At 40.0% G+C, this 12,881-nt stretch overlaps 1 protein-coding gene across 1 annotated transcript in view; it reads left to right on the forward strand.

Moving 5' to 3' along the window:
- LOC126353908 (uncharacterized) overlaps positions 1-12,881 on the forward strand; it is a 560,381-nt gene that overhangs the window by 272,531 nt on the left and 274,969 nt on the right. The window lies entirely within an intron of this gene.

A 12,881-nucleotide genomic window follows, 5' to 3' on the forward strand; every position in this document is an offset into this window, starting at 1 on the left:
TGCCGATAGGTGGTGACAACGGTAAGTAGCGGTCAAAAAAACAGATCGCACACGTCAGGCAGTTAGCTTGGACCTTGGTCAACATAACCTCATTCAAACATTAGTCGATTGTGTCTGCATCATAAACTTGTTCTTCATTGAAAACGCCACTTTACGAGCCTAATTCTCGTCATTTGCGGGAGGTGTTACTGTTTTGTATCAGTATGAAGAAAACAGCTGCTAAGTCTCATCGAAAACTCACTAGTACGTAAAGTAAGGACGCTATTAGTGAAAGAACATGTCATGAGTGGTTTCAACGCTTCCAGAACGGTGGTTTTAACGTCGTAGATCAGCATAGTGGCGGAAGAGAGAATGTTTTCGATGATGCAGAATTGGAGACATTGCTGAGTGAAGACTAACGTCAAACACAAGAATAATTGGCACGATTAGTGGGAGTGACACAGCAAGCGATATCAAAATGTCTCAAAGCCATAGGTATAATTCAGAAAGGAGGATCTTTGATCCGTGTGAGCTGAAACCAAGAGACGTTGAACGGCGTTTGTGTGTTTATAAACCGTTGCTTCAGAGACAAAAACGGAAGCGACTTCTGCATCGCATTGTGACCGGGGACGAACAATGGGTTCTTTACGATATATTGACGGCTCCAAGAATATGCTCTACATTTGGTGGGACCAGCTCGGCGTCATGCACTATGAGGTGTTAAAACCAAGTGAAACAATCACAGGTGCTCGTTATCGAAGGCAATTAATGCGCTTGAGCAGAGCATTAAAAGACAAACGGCCGCAATACAGCGAGAGGCACGATAAATTGATTTTTCAACACGACAAGGCTCGACCCCACGTTGCAAAAAGGTCAAAACATACTTGGAAACGTTAAAATGGGAAGTCCTACCTCAGCCGCCGTATTCTCCAGACATAACCCCTCTGACTATCACCTGTTTTGATCAATGACGCATGGCTTGGATGACCAACAATTCCGATCCCATGAAGAAATCGGAAATTGGATAGATTAGTGGATCAATTCAAAGGACGAACAATTTTTTCGACGCGGGACTCGTGCACTGCCCGAAAGATAGAAGATAGTAGTGGCCAACGATGGTAAATACCTTGAATGATACGTGTGTAACCATTTCGTTTCATTAAAGCCTCAGATGTTGGGTAACACCTTATACATTCTACAGACTACCACTTAATGCATCAATACGATGTGCTGTTGGAAGTGGCAGGAGTTTTCTTCAGTTGCAATGTGGAACACTGCTGTGATGTAATTCGACAAACTGAAGCTGTGTTTTTACACACATCAAAAAAGGATTGCATCGCCCCAGTTCCCAGAACTCCTGAAGATAGACGTTGACTGTGGATATTGTATCACAGACACAGTCCCTTTGACTGTTCAGAGATGTTACTAAACCCGCTCAGAGATGTAACCAACCATGCATGAGCAGCGCCTATTAGACGGAGGGGATCCGACAGCCGATCAGTTCCAGTCATTCCACCAGGAAGGAGGTACATGGCTCGTGTTGTCTGTAGTTTCAATTATGCCTAGAGGGTCAATACCACTGTTCGATCGCGTCAGCATTGTTACTTTGTGCTAGGAAGGGCTCTGAACGAGGGAAGTGTCCAGGCGTCTCGGAGTGAACCAAAGCGATGTTTTTCGGACATGGATGGGATACAAAGAGACAGGAACTGTCGATTTCCTGCCTCGCTCATGCCGCCCAAGCACTACAACTGCAATGGATGACCACTGCCTGCGGATTATAACTCGGAAGAACCCTAACAGCTACGGCACCATGTTGAATAATGCTTTTCGTGCAGCTTTGGGTGGCATTATGTGGGACAGACGAACGCCACTGGTGGTCATGGAAGACGCCTCAACGGTGTACGATACGTGAATGCCATCCTCCAATCGATAGTGCAACCATATTGGCAGCATATTGGCGAGGCATTCGTCTTCATGGACGACAAATCGCACCCCCATCGTGCACATCTTGTGAATGACTTCCCTGAGGACAATGACATTGCTCGACTAGAGCGGCCAGAATGTCCTCCAAAAATGAACCATATCGAACATAGCAGGGCAGTTTATGGACAACGTGACCTACCAACCACTCTGAGGGATCTACGCCGAATCGCCGTCGAGAAGTGGGACAGTCTGGACCAACAGTGCCTTGGTGAACTTGTGGATAGTATGCCACGACGAATACAGGCATGCATCAGTGCAAGTGGACGTGCTACTGGGTATTGGAGGCACCGGTGTGCACAGCGATCTAGACCACCAGCTCTGATGGTCTCGCTGTATGGTGGGACAATATGCAACGTGTGGTTTTCATGAGCAATAGAAAAGGCGGAAATGATGTTTCTGTTGTTCTCTATTCCAGTCTTCCGTACAGGTTCCAGAACCCTCGGGACCTAGATGATGCAAAAAATTTTTGATGTGTGTATATTTTAAATGAGAGCAGTGTTTGTTTAGAATCTATTACTAACAACTTTCATAAGTGGAAATTACAATTGTTATTGCATAGACTCACACTATCTAGGAATGTTGTATAAATTGTTGTTCAAAAAATTCTAAGGAAAGAGGACATTGTTTGTTTTTAAATTTGTAGTGAGAAAACTAGGATGGAAGCATTTACGGTTATTTCAGGCAAATTCTGACGCCAAACAATGCTTTCTCTTTGTTTATGTACAAGGAAACAGATACTGTTATTTGAACACTTTGCCTTTTTCGTGTTAAACACACTATATCCATTTTGGTTGAAATTTCAAGGTGGTAATGATTCTCTCGACTTGTCTACCATGGTAGATAAGGGTACAATCATAAAAAATTGCCTATAAGGGACAAGTATAAATAGTGAAAATCACACAGAGACAAACTGCGAAAGTAAATCCTACAAAACTATTAAGGACTGACCTTTTCAAGGATAGACTATATTTAAGGTAAGCAGGAAACAAACACATTTTTGTAAATATTGCATTGCATCTACTTTTGAAACATTTGAATTACTCTGGGAAATTACTGGTATCGGCGACGAGTAATTAACTTTCTTTTACATAGGCGTCATCATTTTTTTCTATAACTGATTTATGATTTATTTATTTTTATAACTTAAAATTTTTGCTGATAAGTTTTCTTCAGTATAATGGTTTGAACCAAACAATATTTGAGGATTCAGTAGCGTTCTTTTCTTTTGAATACATTACATGTGAATAGATATTAGTTCGGTTTCTGAACGTGTGCAATGGATTTCGAGCTGGAGCTAATGTCGTCGGTCTCTTTATAATTTTTTAGAGTTCTCCCTATCCTGTCGTCCATCTTCATATATTTGTTCTTCCTCTTTTTTTCCTTCCGGATTCATTTCCAACTGCGTCGGGATGCAATTTGTGTGCTCCACTTCCGTCTTCAGCATTCCACCGTCCTTGATTCCGGTGATAAAAGCTGAGGCACTTCATATTTTCCGAGAGAGGCATTACCATAACAAAATAGTCACCTTTGTTATGAAGAGTCCACATTCCATCCACGTATGCCCTCGATAACCGTGCTGTACTTGACCACCGCACATACGATCGGGAGCGGCCTCTGAATGGAAGTAGCTCCGTGCAACGTAAACAACATTTCTTGCAGCCACCACCACGCTACATATTCTTACGTAACGTGTCCGCAAATCACCTGTGTCCGTAAGTCTTATGTCACATGTTTCTGGAAAGAGCTTTGTACTCTGTGGTTACAACTGTAAAAAGAATGTGTAGTTACAATAACTAATAAGTTAGCAGCGAAGATAATGGATTCCGCTATTATTCCAAAAATAGATCTCCCACGTTTCTTAATATTGAGACGCAGTTCTATAAATCATATACTGGTTATACTGGGTGTTGGAGAGTTGTGGTGTAATATTATATAGTAGGTCGTCCTGAACGGCAAGTATTTAACGCAAATCTATCGCCAGGATAGCCCCAGGAAAGTGTGACAGCACCGCTCTTATTCTCCACATGCATGAACGATCCGATGGCTAAAGTGAGCTAGAATTTGCGACTGTCTACTGATGACGCTGTAGTGTACAGGAAAGTGTCATCCTTGACCGGCTACAGCTGCGTACACGAAGGATAGAATTTAAAGTTGATGTGGTGAATGGCAGCTTGCTTTAAATGTGGAAAAAATAAGTTAGTGAAGATTAGTAGAAAATAAAATGATGCAATATTCTAATACTGTGTTAATAGTCTGCTGCTGGACGCAGGCACGCCGATTAAATATCAAGAGGCAACGTTGCAAGGCGACATGAAATGGAATGTGCACGTAAGGTAGGGTGTAGTAAATCGAAACTTTCCAGGAAACTGTAATTCTGTAATTCACCTACAATATCGACTGCTTGCGGAACAGTTGTAGGACCCACTGTGCACTGTTCGAACGCGTAAGATCCTCACCAGGTCATGTCAAAAGTAGATATCAAAACAGTTCAGCGGCGTCCTGCTAGTTTTGTTGCTGTTCGGTTCCAGATACACGCGAGTGTATCTCCACGAGACTCAGAAGGCCATAGACACGGGTTCCCAGGTAGATGCCGTGTTTCTTGACTTCCGCAAGGCGTTTGATACAGTTCTGCACAGTCGTTTAATGAACAAAGTAAAAGCATATGGACTATCAGACAAATTGTGTGATTGGATTGTAGAGTTCCTAGATAACTGAACGCAGCATGTCATTTTCAATGGAGAGAATTCTTCCGAAGTAAGAGTGATTTCAGGTGTGCCCCAGGCGAGTGTCGTAGGACCGTTGCTATTCACAACATATATAAATGACATTGTGGATAACATCGGAAGTTCACTGAGGCTATTTGCGGATGACGCTGTAGTATATCGGGAGGTTGTAATAATGCAAAATTGTACTGAAATGCAGGAGCATCTGCAACGAACTGACGCATGGTGCAGGGAATGGAAATTGAATCTCAATGTAAGCAGGTGTAATGTGCTGCGAATCCGATTATCATATAGCCACAATATAGCAGGTCATGAACTGGAAGAATTCTATAAAATATCTGGGAGTACGTAAAGCAGATGCCAGACAGATTCGCTGGAAGAATCCTAAGGAAATGCAATCCGAAAACAATGGAAGTAGGTTACAGTACACTTGTTCGCCCACTGCTTGAATACTGCTCACCGGTGTGGGATCCGTACCAGATAGAACTGATAGAAGAGATGCAGAAGATCCAAGAGAGAGCAGCACGCTTCGTTACAGTTTCATTTAGTAATCTCGAAAGCGTTACTGAGATGATAGATAAACTCCAGTGGAAGACTCTGCAAGAGAGACGCTCAATAACTCGGTACGGGCTTTTGTTGAAGTTTCGAATCATCAAGCAGTATATTGCTCCCTTCTACGTATATCTCGCGAAGAGACCATGAGGATAGAATCAGAGAGATTAGAGCCCACACAGAGGCATACCGACAATCTTCCTTTTCACCAACAATACGAGACTGTAATAGAAGGGAGAACCGATAGAGGTGCTCAAAGTACCCGTGTCACACACAGACAGGTGGCTTTCGGAGTATGGATGTAGATCTAGAGTGTTACGGAAATGCTCTGTGACCTCCTTGTAGGGACAAAGACGTTCTCTCGGCGAATCGCTATGGAGTGAGTTTAGAGAACAGACATTTGCGTCACACAGCAGAATGCACCTACTGCCACCAACATTCAACTCACGTAAGGACCGCGAAGACAAGAGAAACCACTGCTCGTGGTCGACCATACTGAAGTCACGTTATCCTCGCTGCGTTTTTGAGTGGAACAGCAAATCGAATGAGCAGCAGTGACACAAGGGTATATGCAGTGTATGGTGGTTTGTGGAGTATATGTTATAACGAAACAGGAGCGTCACTGGTATCACATCTACCAGAGATGGCTGATTTCGAATAAAAAATTTAATAATAGAAACAATTGATCTTAAAAAATCGAATGAGAATTTGACTAAAAGTATTGAGAGTAATGAAATTGACATATAAGGTATAGTACTTATTCACAGTCTTCGAATAAAATAGAAATAGAAAATTTTTGTTGTTCGCAGAATTAGCGTTAATCGCTGTCTGACTGGAACAAATACTGACATTCATTGAAACAGGTAATTACTGCCACACAGTACTACAGTATGACTGTTCTGAGGTGTAAACTAATTCCAGCCTGTACCTACCTGTCGGATACAACTTTTAGTGGGGTCTAAACACGCAGAGCTAGGTAATAATAGTCACAAACGCTGCAAATGCAAATTTACCTGTAGTTAAAAATAAAATATGAAATATAAGCTTTCCGTAGCATTGTAGGCTAATGTATAGCACACGTGAGTACTAAGGATGATAGTAATTTGAAACGAAAAAAGTATTCGGAAAAGTATATTTTACTATGAAGAAGCAGTTAATAAAACAAATTAAATTCAATTTACGCTTTATAAATGACTGAAGGCATGATTCAATGTTCCTGTTCAAACAAATTTACCAGAGGAAAGTATCTTGACAGCCATAATGCCCTATGAAGAATCATAAAGCTGTGGCAAATGATGTGTCGTCATGCCGCGTTGGCGACTCATGGAACCAGGAGTGTAGCTCTTGTTAAGAATTTACACTTTAATTACTCTCTTAAAAACACCTGTCTTGTAGCAAGACAGTAGTAAGTCCTTGCTTTACTGTTTACTGTCTCTTCGTTGGCTGAAGCATCCGTAGTCAGCAGTGTAGACTACAGTCGTAGTTTTTATTTTACTTTCTTAGATATTAGTCTATGGCAAGAAGTACTTCAGTGCATTTATAAAGGGTGAAACAGGAGGAAAGATACATGCATTGAAGTGTGGCAGTGTTGGTGATTCTGAACATAAGCCCTTATTGCAATAGTTTCCGAGAAAACTAATGAAAACAATGGAGAACAGGAAGAATATTGTCATCTAATGTTTCGTTTAGTTATTCCCTCACAATAGATGTTCAAAGACTCAACTGCATTTTGCAGCTCTTGTATGCAGCTGCTGTGATGCTTATGCGAGTTCACTCGTACGAATGCTCTGCGCCACGTATTTTGTTCACCGATGAGTCAACATTAGTTAGCCACAACGGCATCAAGAGCAACGTGTTGGCTACTGTGGAAACAAATCCGAAGGACGTATCTGTGTGAGCCTGTGGTTCGGTAGTTTTTATGACAAACTCATAGGTGCAGTTGTTTTAGATAACCGTCTTAATGGAGTACGGTTTCTTGATTTGTTTAAAAATGCGTTACCAGAAAATTTAGAGGGTATTTCTGTGGCAACACAAAGTCTTCTGTATTTTCAGTAAGACTAACGCCAGCGATTTTCAAACATCTGTATGCCGGATACTGTCAAAAAATTGCATATATTCATTTGAAGTTTTTTGTTCTGAGTCATCTATACTATCATCCCGCAAAGCATGTGTCTTTCCTCCTGACTTAAGAGTACTTTAAATTCCGTGATACATGTCGAAAACAGGTAGCTTGATCAATAGGAAACACTGTCTCAATTTGCTGCTGTTAACACGTCATTCTCTCGCTTGAGCGGGACACTTATCAGTCTCTCGACTTCTCTAAACACCTTCGGTACTGGTCTACACAGCATAGTATCGATTACATATCAAAGCTCGTTTCTCTCGTAACATATTGCGTTGATACACTATTTTGTGTACGTAGAAATATGTTAACCAGTCAACAAGTGTACAAGCACACAAGCACACAACAGGAGAAAATTAAATGTAAAAAATTCTCTGATTTCAGTTACAGAACGTACAGAATACAGAAAGAAATGAAAAACCTGGTCTATTGCTATTCGAAACTTGATTTGAAGGAAAATAAACGAGAAACAAAATATTATATCAGATTACAGCGGGATCTTTACAGCATGTAGATGCAGATGTAGAAGAACACTCACTCTGCGTCAATCATAGAAGACCGTGTTCGTATTTGGAATCAAATAGACATACGGATAAAGAAATTTTTACTTTCCAACTCCATATACATAACGTATTTATTATACTCTTATGAACGCAAGCAGTTACCTTAATCTTCTTTATAGCATATTAGTCCAATCTAAGAAAAACAGAATTTCTGGTTTTAGGCCTATTTTCCGCAGTCATTATTAGACAAGTAACATTTACTGTCAGATATTCATGTTTTTTAACCTCTAAAGTACTTTTCTGAACAAACAAAATTTTTGTCATCAGCAAAAGACGCAAAATAACCCACGCTGTCCTTGGTCTTCGACTGTGCGAAGATATCTGTACTCTTCACCAACACCAGCCACGTAAATAAACAATTCTGCACCTGAAAACGATGGTGTGAAACATTGAAACAAATAGTGGTAAAATAAAGAAGTAACTGACGCAGGAACTGTTTTATTTATATTTATCAACAGTCGCAGCCCTCATAATGCCGTCCCTTAAGGGGGAAATATTCAAATATTTACCGCCTTTTGCAACTGTAATAATACTATCATTTACACCAAACACACACACACACACACACACACACACACACACACACACACACACGCACAAACAAAATACAAATCTATGCCAGAAGCTACCACAGTTGTAAAAAGAAAACAAAAAAAAACGATCGCATTCCACCACCTCAAAACATGAGGTGTATCTTCACAACATGAACAGGAAAATATATTCGGTAGCAATTAAGAACAGTATACTACAACCGAACAAAAAAATGGTTCAAATAGCTCTGAGCACTATGGCACTTAACTTCTGTGGTCATCAGTCCCCTAGAACTTAGTACTACTCAAACCTAACTAATCTAATGACATCACACATATCCATGCCCGAGGCAGGATTCGATCCTGCGACCGTGGCCGTCGCGCGGTTACAGACTGTAGCGCCTAGAACCGCTCGGCACCACGGCCAGCACAGCTGAACACCTGTGTTTATAAGAATGTTGGGAATGAGGTGGGAAAGAAAAAATGTAAGCAGCAGCAGTAATTTAACGCCAATTATAGAAGTAATTTAAAACGTGAAACCTGATACTGTCTTGGCAAACAGACAAACAGATTCGCAAGAAACACCATCGCTTTTCAAAAGGGCTTTCATGGCGTGGCAAAATATGTATGCGAGACTTTAGAATTAGTCATATCTTTAAGTGTCACGTAAATGGAAGACTTTCTATTTGATGTAATTTACACTAACTTGACGGCACATTTCTGCTTGTGAGCAGAATTATTATATATAATCTTGAATGGTTCGCGCATAAAAGGTTCTTCACCAAACAGATGTGCTGTAAGCCTGTTGAAAGTGTCACTGATGCTTGAATAATCATCTTTGTGTGCGGAAAACACAAACTTATAAACGTAGGCACACATCGACCGTTAAGAATTACTGAGCAGACGAACCGCTACAGGTCGCGTATTGTTTGATGCATTACTAGTCCCTCTCATCAGACGCTGGCATCTTCATATATTCATTGCCGTGATGGCAACACGTGAAGTTTTTAAAGCTCCGCTAGGTGCCATCCTCATCACAAATTCAAGGCCATGAATATCTGAAGATCTGATGAGCGAAACAGGTAATACGTCAAATAAAACGTGACCTGTGCGCATTGTATCTCTACACGTAAACACAAACATTTGGTATTCTACCCTTAAAAGAAGAGTTAAATGAGATTAGTTTGACATAATATACGTTTGAAGAGAAAGAAGTGTATCACGGTAACTTACCGATTTCTACTGAATTACTTTCACGGCAAAACTGATTGAACAAAAACACTTTAATAGATCCACTTCATGATGTTCAAAGGTTAAACTATTTTCTGAATGACATGAAAAAATGGAGTACCGTTTTAATGCAATTTTAGTCATGACGAAATGTTTCTGTAATAACCAACTTGGTGAAAGGTATCTTTTCAACGATTAAGTCATTTTCATTCATCTAAAACGAATCGCTTGCATTCACAAAATTATCATGATGAAGTCGGACAATATACTTGTTCTTTCTCTTAATATACATGACGCAGTCTTCCTCCCAACAGCGTAACGTACTATATGATGGTTTAAGTAAGGAGATGAAAACAGTAAATGCTCGACCATCAACTCAATCTAATAGGATTTGAGGACTAACACGAACAAACTCTCCGGATAAAAGTGGTTGAAGGGCCAATTAGGTGTATTTTGTCGTTCAGAAATTTTTTTTACGAAGTTAATGTACAGACAGTTTACTAAGTGTGCTGCAATACCACAGTGTTCTGTAGCAACATTTGTGAAGGCTAACTTCTTAAAAACTTTAGATAAGGACGAAGAAGAGAGACTAACGAAGTAGTTGCCGGGATCTGTGAAAATTTATGGAAAATTTTTGTAATTACATCTTTCTTTGAAATAACCTATAATTTAAATGTGTTACTTGCTTGAATGGGTGCGTTAGATATCAAAGAAAACTAATATCTTATCCACGGAGTCATGTCACAAAGGACAATCGCGAAACAGAAACCACAGCGAAAATAAAAAATTATTTGTTTGCGACTTTTAACTGCACATTTCAGGTGCTTCTCTATATATTCTCCGCTCGGAGTTAGACATTTGTCATAGAGTCGTACCACCTTTCCAAATCGCTTTCTGCCATTATTCACGCTGGTCTGTAGCACGTTCTCCATTCCAAAATTCTCTTCTCTTAGCCAGTGGTTCATTGAAGGAGAAAAATGAAAATCAGAGAGTGCCAAGTCCAATCTGTACTGTGGGTGAACTAACATTGCCATCGAGAACTCTACAGTAGCGTGTTTGTTTTAACTACAGTGTGCGGCCCAGCATTGTCATTAAGAAGAACAACACCTGATGACCACATTCCTCTTCGTTTGTCCTCAATTACTCTTCAGAGACGATTTTCTCGAATCGCCTTTTCCACTCGCTGAACTAGATCATCAGCTGACACTCGCTTCCTTCCCTTAAAGACTACACTTTATGAACGTATGTATGTCCTGCTCCATACTTGATGCACCTTTGCGCACTTGGCTGTCACGCATCACAGTTAGGTTGTGCGGGCTGCTTAAAATCAGGTGAGGCCCCTCAACACAGAGAAATCGAATGAAAGCGCGCACTGTACTCTCAGCGGGAGACTCCACTGCCCTAGGCATTGATACGTGCTCACTTTGCGCTCAGAACTGAAAAGTGATGCGATCGACAGGTGTACTAGAGAAACTTTACAAGGCATCTGCGCTGAGCTTAATCACGTTTCCGTTCTGGTTTTAATTTCGTGACCTTGCACGAAAAAAGAAAAAAAATGTCCTCATATTGGGCTACCTATGAATGGTGGAATTTAGAATTTGAATATTTTAATGCCTATCTCTTTAAATATCATTTTTATTTTACGTCATATTTATTGCCAGGAAACCTTCAAATTTTTAATTTAAAATTGCTCCATTGTTATTGACTGAGTAACCCATACCTGGCCTTCATTTCCTGCCGTACACTCTTTCATATTTTGGAATGTGTCACACAAGTGTTGCACATGTCGTTTTAGGACGTCTGTATGCAATGTCATCGATTTTTTTTTAATATGACAGTCACTTCAGCGAAGAGCAGATGTGCACAAAAATTCACATAATCTTCATACGTTTCTATCTGTTTACACTTGGCTGACAGTAAACGATATTGTGAAAGATCGAATTAAGTTAACTAGCGGATTTTGAAGAGAAAGGGCTGTGGTTTCTAGATAGTACCCTGCCTAAAGTATTACGCATCTTTCATTAATTTCATGTTGCAGAAAATCTCTTATTGTATTTAATTTTGCGACCTTAATCGGAGTTTGATTCTTCTGTTAAGATTTGTTGGTTGCATTTGATTGTTTTCAAAATTTCACTTTTTTCTTCGTTGGTTCAAAATTAATTTAATCTCACTGATGTTAGATTCTTTTCAACAGTAAGTTTCTTTCCAGGAATTTCCACAATTCGGGATAGGATTCAGATATTGTTGAGACTATAAATGTGTGATCCCATATTCTCAGCGGATCACTTTTCCGTTTAGCTGTTATTTAAGGTTGTTTATTAGAAACTGTCTAATCTTTTAGTCTGTCCATCTTTGCTGTGACTCAGTGATTCCCCATTTGTTGTTATTTCGGAATAGAAGAGAACGCTGCATTCACAGTTTTACGCATTCGGTTCATTTAAAAATAGCTGCTAATGGACCGCCGTGCACAAATTCACTGATATATGGAACTATAAAAGATGAGTTTACGTTTTGAGAACGTGACGTCCAAAATCTACTCCTATGTGTAAGAAGAAAGTCTATTTTTTTTAGTTTTGCTAGTGTCATGTGATGTCTATTTCCTGTTCACGTCGACGCTCAGATGTTTGAGAGAAGTTTTTTTTTAACTAGACTCATCTTCTCGAATTTCTAAGCTTTTGGCCGGTCCGAGTAGCCGTGCGTTTCTAGGCGCTTTAGTCTGGAACCGAGTGACCGCTACGGTCGCAGGTTCCGAATCCTGCCTCGGGCATGGATGTGTGAGATGTCCTTAGGTTAGTTAGGTTTAAGTAGTTCTAAGTGACTGATGACCTCAGAAGATAAGTCGCATAGAGTTCAGAGCCATTTTCTAAGTTTTTTTAGTAAACTTATCTTCACGCATTTCTGTTGTGGAAGAAATCAGATACAGATATTTATCAACGTTTTTCGTAATAACCTATTTTACCGACTAATTTCCAAAGACTACGTACCACAGTGTTGAAGAAATGAACGGTGCGCTAACATATTCCATAGTTAATTAAAAGTAATCTACATTTGGTTTCTGTGAGTAATAAATAACCGATAGAGATTCTTCGCTAAAAACTGGTTGGTGATTTTCTATGAAATATTTTTCATCATGTTGTCTATTATTTGGGGTGCTTCTGTTTATACTTACACGCGCTGAAGTCTCAATACGATAACGTTA

This window comes from Schistocerca gregaria, chromosome 1, assembly GCF_023897955.1.
Source record: "Schistocerca gregaria isolate iqSchGreg1 chromosome 1, iqSchGreg1.2, whole genome shotgun sequence".
Classification (NCBI taxonomy): domain Eukaryota; kingdom Metazoa; phylum Arthropoda; class Insecta; order Orthoptera; family Acrididae; genus Schistocerca; species Schistocerca gregaria.